The sequence below is a fragment of the Empidonax traillii genome, unplaced genomic scaffold, assembly GCF_003031625.1.
Source record: "Empidonax traillii isolate 1590-97213 ecotype Southwest subspecies unplaced genomic scaffold, ASM303162v1 scaffold92:size1159251, whole genome shotgun sequence".
NCBI classification, from domain to species: domain Eukaryota; kingdom Metazoa; phylum Chordata; class Aves; order Passeriformes; family Tyrannidae; genus Empidonax; species Empidonax traillii.
The window spans coordinates 1120729-1127479 of record NW_020955285.1 but is presented as its reverse complement, the minus strand read 5'-3'; positions in this window follow the sequence as shown (position 1 = coordinate 1127479).

Here is a 6751-nt window from a genome sequence, read left to right as displayed (position 1 = left end):
GTGCTTCCAATTTGCATAGAAAATTATTCATGTTAATAACTCTCCATTGTTCATGTCTTATCTTCCTAATTTATGTCAGAGAGCTACGAAATGCAAGCCCTCCGGTCAAAAGGCTTCTGTACGCTTAAAAGTGTGAAGGGATTTGCCTGAAGTTGAATTCAGAGGAATTAAAGGGTTTAGAGACTTAAGTAAAATCACACAGAATTCTTAAGATTTTCTTAATTTCTCCTCAGGTCCCGTTGCCCACTTGTGCCTCTGCTAGCAGTCTTTGACCCAAATACTTCTGCCTGTGATACTGCCGAGCCTGGTTGTGTTTCAAAGGGAGACTGACTATGGTTCTGCACGGCGATGGAAGGCATTCAGCTCCCAGTGTGAGAGGTACTTTCTTAGCTGTGGTGGAGTTAGGATATTGGTTACAGATATCACTTGAATTCAGCAAACAATATTTGGCCTACCCTTGCATTGCTGCAGAGGGGTTTGCCTCTTCTTAATAGCTGTAAGGATAATTGCTGGTCAAGTAAAGTTACTGAGGACTTTAGATTCATTGCCATTTCCCCCCATTTGTATACATAAGGTAATGTTCTGAATAAAATAAATAATGGGGTTTAGAAGTTAGGTTCATAAGCATGTTTTCTTAATCTTCAAAAACTGCTAACATGCTCATATTATAAGGAAAAAAGTTGTATGTATATAACCCAAAGTTTGATGTATATAACCCAAACTACAGAACTAATACTAATACTAATATAAGATGCAGTGTCTTGTATGTAACTGCAGAAAATTGTAAAAACATGTTAAAAAACCATGAAAGCATCTTTTCAGTTGCTGTTTAAACCAGTCTTGTTTCTCAGTTTTTAAGCACTATCACTCAGCACTGGTTTTGCTTCCTAATGTTGATTTGCTTTGAGCTGAGCTTTTGTTTCACAAACTTTGTGAAACACACCTGTTTAAACACTTTGGCAATATGAAGCAAACCTGAAAATGGCTCAGTATCTATTATTTCATAACTGAAACCCAGTCAGGTTTCTTTTGTATTTTAGTATGATATTGTAAGCCGCACAGGAAACCTACCTTCATTTCTATAGTGACTTATTCTAGAATATTTTTTCAGATATTATCAACTATATTATATATTTAAATTACTCAGTGTTGGCACCACTCCTAAAGACAAGTCCATGTACATGCATTATAGCTCCATTCAGATATTAAAAGAGTATAAAATGAGTTTCATTTTCTGACAGATGACAAATAAAGCAACCATCAAAGCAGGTGGAATAATAATCAAATTAAAAAAGACATTTTGAAATTTCCTGAAATGTCTTCTATCTTTGTTTACAAAAAGATAGGTCAAGTGAATCTTGTACGACAAATGGTGTTCCTTTTCCTATTGAAATCAATGACTAAGCTACATTAGTTCACTGACAGCATAAGCTGTTCCTGTTATCAGTATGTGCCTTCATGGACTTCAGTGTAAATTTGCATTACCCTACCCAGGTCTAACTAGAGTTGGACTACTGCATTCCCTCCTGGTGGGTTTGACTTTTCCTGAACCAAGTACAGTTGTCTACAAGGAAGAGACAAAAGTATTTTTGCTTACAGAACCAGGTTCAAAGACATGGGTAAATGAGACAAAACTTAGTAATTCTACTAATAAGCTGAACATTCAGCCCGTGTTATCAGTGTTGCCAGATGGATTTCAGTGGAAATATGCTGCTTTTTCACAAGTAGCGCTCTGGAAGACTACGCAATTTTCTCGGGTTAAGGGGCAGTTTAGACATAAGGAGAACTAAAAACTTTCTGGTCTCAGAGACTAAAAAATCTCCTTTCTTTCCACCCCTCTCCACATTCCAATTTACCTCAGAATTTGTATGAAGGCATTTTTCAGAAACCTTTTCACAGTAGTAACCAAACCTCAAAAAGCTCATTAAAAACCCTTACCTTGAAGGAAGGTCCTTTTGTGAATTAGTAAGTGGTTTGAACATGAAAAGCAAAGGTGGGAGCTATTGATAATTTTTCACAATTTAAGGAAGTCACAAGAGGAAGGCAGGCCCAAGAGTCCATGCCAGGTCCAGCACTGTCCAACACATTCACAAATCATCTGGAGAAGCTGGTGGATAGCCAAAGTGACTGATGATAAAAAGTTGTTTCAATAGTCCAAAACAAAAGCTGCCTGAGAAAGTAGCACAAGGATCTCACATTATCAACTGACTGGGTAGTAAAATGGCACAGAAAATACAATGCTGGTAAAATACAAGAGAGTGCATATAGGAAAAATACAGTCCTAATAAATGTAAGCAGTTGTCACTCAAGAAAGAGATCTTGGAGTCACCATAAACATTAACATAAAAACACCAGCTTCAGGGACTGAGTGTGTCCTTGTCTCATAAACTTGATCTGCTGGTTGCCAGAAACTGGAAGATATAAAACGGGAAGGAACCCCACTCTGTACTCACCCTGTTTCTTGTAGGTATCCACTACTTGCCATTGTTGAGAAAAGATGTGGAGCTATATGGATCCTTGCTAAGACCTGGAACAGCTGCTCTTATATTCTTATGTACAATAAATGGTTTGAGAGAGTAGATCTAACCTGGAGTCACAAAGGAAAGTGAAACTATTGAGAAGTATACAATCTGGAAACCAACGTGTCAAGTCCCAGATAAAGGGCCAAAGGATTAGAACAAACAAAAAAGCCTCAGAAGAGACCACAAGGAGACCCTGAATTAACCCCTGACAGCTTAGAAGCTTACAGGGTGTTCTGGTGCTTTAGCACGGGGGTTGACCAGAAAGAAGTCTAAAATACCGCAGTAAAACATCACAGAAACACCTGAAGAGCTCAGAGACAGATGTGAGCATTATCTCTTGCAACTGCAAGGTGTCCAGTAGTAGCAGAAAGTGAAAGACATCAACTTAGAGAACAGAGCGTATGCAAAGAAGACAATGTCATCAATTACATGGTTCTTCCCTTGGAAGGAGACAATGGTTGAAAAGAAGACCAAGGAGCTGTCCACCTGAAAGCACACAGTACCCTTCCCAGACCAGTAATTCTTATCTTCTCTGACACAACTTTCCTGGTGACTGTGCCTGTTGTGCTGACCCAGGCATATGGGATATTATAATGTTTGAAAATATCTTTAGTTTAATACCCTGAATTCACACCATGTGCAGCGGAGTATAGGTTTACATATCGTCATTGGGTGTTAATCTGTACTTAACTGGGCCACATCAGTGGAATGGCTTGTCAGCAGTGGATACATTGCTCAGGAGACACAGTGCTCAGCAGGAGATGATTTTAGAACAGGGATTTGCAAACAGCAGAATGTGAAGTCCTGGCATTGTTACTGCTTCCTGAGTTGGACATGATTCACATCCCCAAAGGTATTTAATTATTGTCGAGAGAAGCTGCAATCATACTGATCCAGGTCATCTTGAGTGGCCATATATTTAGAAAGAAAACACATTTTTTAATTATAACTAGCAGAAGGCAGGCAGACAGGCAAGGGGCAATGAGTTTGCTGCTTAATCTGAGAACAACTTAGGGGGTTTATACCTACACAGTCTAAGAGGCATGTTTCTTGCCTGTAAGCATGCTCTATGTTCTGCTTCCCACTCATCTTCTGTTCTCAGCTGTGTTATGGACCACTCCCAGCCCACTGAAGTGTCCTGGACATGCAGAATCCCAGATGCACTGGAGAAATACTGCCAGGTAACCACGTGGCTTGGAAGGACCTTGTTGCCACAGTCAGACAGATAACTGCAACAGGCTAAAGTAATGAAACCAAGTGAAAACTCTGCAAGAAAAATCGAGCAATTGACTCTGGATGATAATAATACTGTATCAAGAGTAGGCCACCAGTAAAAGCAAACAGTGCAGAAAACCCCCCAAAAAACAATGCAATCCCCCTCAAAGAGTAACTGAACATTCTTGAAGAATGTAGTGAACGTGTTGGACATATAAGTATTTGGATTGTGTTTTTCATATGTGGTATTTAAGGGCTAATATCTTAGATTTTGGCCAAGAAAATGTAATATGGAATAAAGAACTGTAGCTTTAACTGTTTTCAATTGTTCAACCACAGTACATCTTAAGACATATCCCATTAAGGAAAAGCTATTGGGAAAATGTCATCAAAATAAAGATCTCTGCCCAGCACTTTGTCTGTAGGCAGGCCATGATAACCGAAAACCACATTTTACAATGGGTATCATCTGATGGTGGAGGATGGGGAACTACCTCCTGGCTTCTGCAGCTGGTTCAAAGATTCCTGCTGATTTTGGGGGGATCAAGCCCTAACAGCTCTCAGCTGATGGCTGAACATCTCAATTATGTTCATCAAATTTCAGTGGGAACATCAAAATCTGACCTCTTTCTACTCTGAAGGGTTTTCATGGACCAATGTTTGTAATGGTCTATGGGCTTCCTCCACAGAGGTGTTGCGAAGGCTGTGTGTGTTCCCCTAGGACTACACGTATACGCCCTGGAAGCAAGAGGTTGGTTTAACATAACATTATTTTTCCATTTGAGGATACTTTTACGTGTGCCCAGAGAGAGGAATACATGCTTGGCTTATCAAGAGAACACATTCGGATATTTTCACTCACACTCAGCAATAGACTATTCTTAGTAACTAATAATATGCATGTGCCTTGCAGCATGCTTTTTGATAGCCTTATTTCTATTCTTTGGGGATGTAGTATTTTACCATATTTCCAAAGAACCTGGCATTAAAAGAAAATGTCTCACTCTTTTTTTAACATGGCAGTTTCTCACAGTGAAAAATAAATAGAGCTGCTACTAGGACCAATATCTTTCTTATATACAGATTGGAAGTAAAAGTGTCAGGTTGATCTGGTAAATATGTGCAAGGCAAAGTAGTATAAATTCAGGGTTAAAACTGCCTGCTATGAATGTTAAAAGAAATTATGTAATTTTTAACCATTTAGTGATATCAGAAATTTCAAGGCCTATTATTTTCTCTATCTCTATTTTCTAAATGCTTAAACCAAACACCCCACAGCAGTCTCAGTATCTGCACTTCATTTGCAATCCATTATGAGTTTTAAGGTGGAATAATTTATTTTAAAGCCTGAAGTACACGCAAACAAAATTAACTGCTGGCAGGTTTAGAAACACAGAAGTGCAGTAATTTGGTACATGGTTGCCATGGCAGCTAACCTACCTCTAAATTATTCTACATGCTTTTCTCAGCTATTCTCTAGTGTTGTTCCTCCTATCTGAATTGTTAGGTGCTGTGGTTTTGGGAGGTTTTGGGGGTTTTTTTTGGGGGGGTGGTGGTGTTTGGGGTTTTTTTTAAGACCCGTCTTTTGCAAAGCCCTTCTTTGTGCCATTTTGGCCTCATCTGCTGGCTCAGCCCTTATGTCCTGGCGTACTCTATATTCTGTTGATATCCACTAATGAAAAGGGGAAGGAAGAGGAATACAAGGCAGAATTATGGTCTTCCAGCTACTCTGCCTGTTAAGAGCAGCTTCCTGAAAGCTGTTGTTTTCTGAAGTAAACCACAGTGGTAAATTCCTTCATTTTCAGTACTTAAAGCTTGCTGAAATATCATTGATTTTGACAAAGTTACTGTAGATTCACAGTGACTTAAGACAGTGAAGTTATCAAATGATGAATGAATTCTGCTCTGAGGCTACATGACAGTAAATCAATCTCTTCTATCCAGAGAACAGGTTTTGAAATGCTTTGGCAATGTTTATTACCAAATAGAAATATTAAAAGAATGGGCAATGAGTCCTGCAAGGTCTTTCCCTTCTATTCACCTCCCTCTCAGCACAGTTAGAAAACAAGCCTGGTGCCATTTATGAATTTTAAGGTTTCATTATTTATTTCTGCAAAACAGGTCCTTTTTGTCAAAATGCTCTGTTTCAGAGGAAAACCATTCCACTGGTTACTTCTGACTAACCATTCTTTTTATCTCCCTTTTTGCCATCTCTGAGAACTAAGTTGTGACGCTGTTTCACAGGAACCCAGCCCAGGTCTTATCAGTTCCTGACAGATCATGGACAGCTGACATGCCTTCTGCCTATGGCTGAACGTGAGCTCAGGGTTTAGAGAAAGTGAGATCAGAAGATAAGAAGTAGAGAGCATTTACTAACTTATTTTTGACATAGTAAGCTCAATGTAGTAAGCATCAACGCAGAAGTTCTGTCTAGTTTTTAAGAAGGTTCAGTTTCGTTATCAGTTTGGATGGCTGTTTGTTCTCAGGCAATTGCCTAGAAGGTGGCCGCTGCTGCTGAAGACTTTGCATTGACAGATACATTTTTGTGTGAAGTCAAGAAGTGGGGATTACTCAATTTATGATCCTCATACCACAAAGGAGTAGGAAAATCCCCGGATTTGTGGGATTAGAGGCCATGCTAAAGTGATCTCTTTTCAGGGATACTGACTGAAGATTATGAGATTCAGCGGGACCTTTTTGCTCTTATTTTCTGTGTTCATTTATTCAGTCCAGTCATCTAAGGATAGCTTGCTTTTTAAAATGAACTTCAAAATAATAAAACCAGTGCAGATACTAGGCACAAGGAATAAGATCTTGAGAAGTGACAATGAATAAACACTTCGTGAGGATTTAGGCTTGCTGAAGACCTGCATTATGTGGTAGTTTATTAAACAATGGCTGAAGAACAAAAACAATCACTTTTTTTTTTTAATAACTGGGTAAAACACACAAGTCTGGCAACAGTATCAAGATTCCCTCTCTAGACTTGGGGAGATGCAAAAGATATACTATAC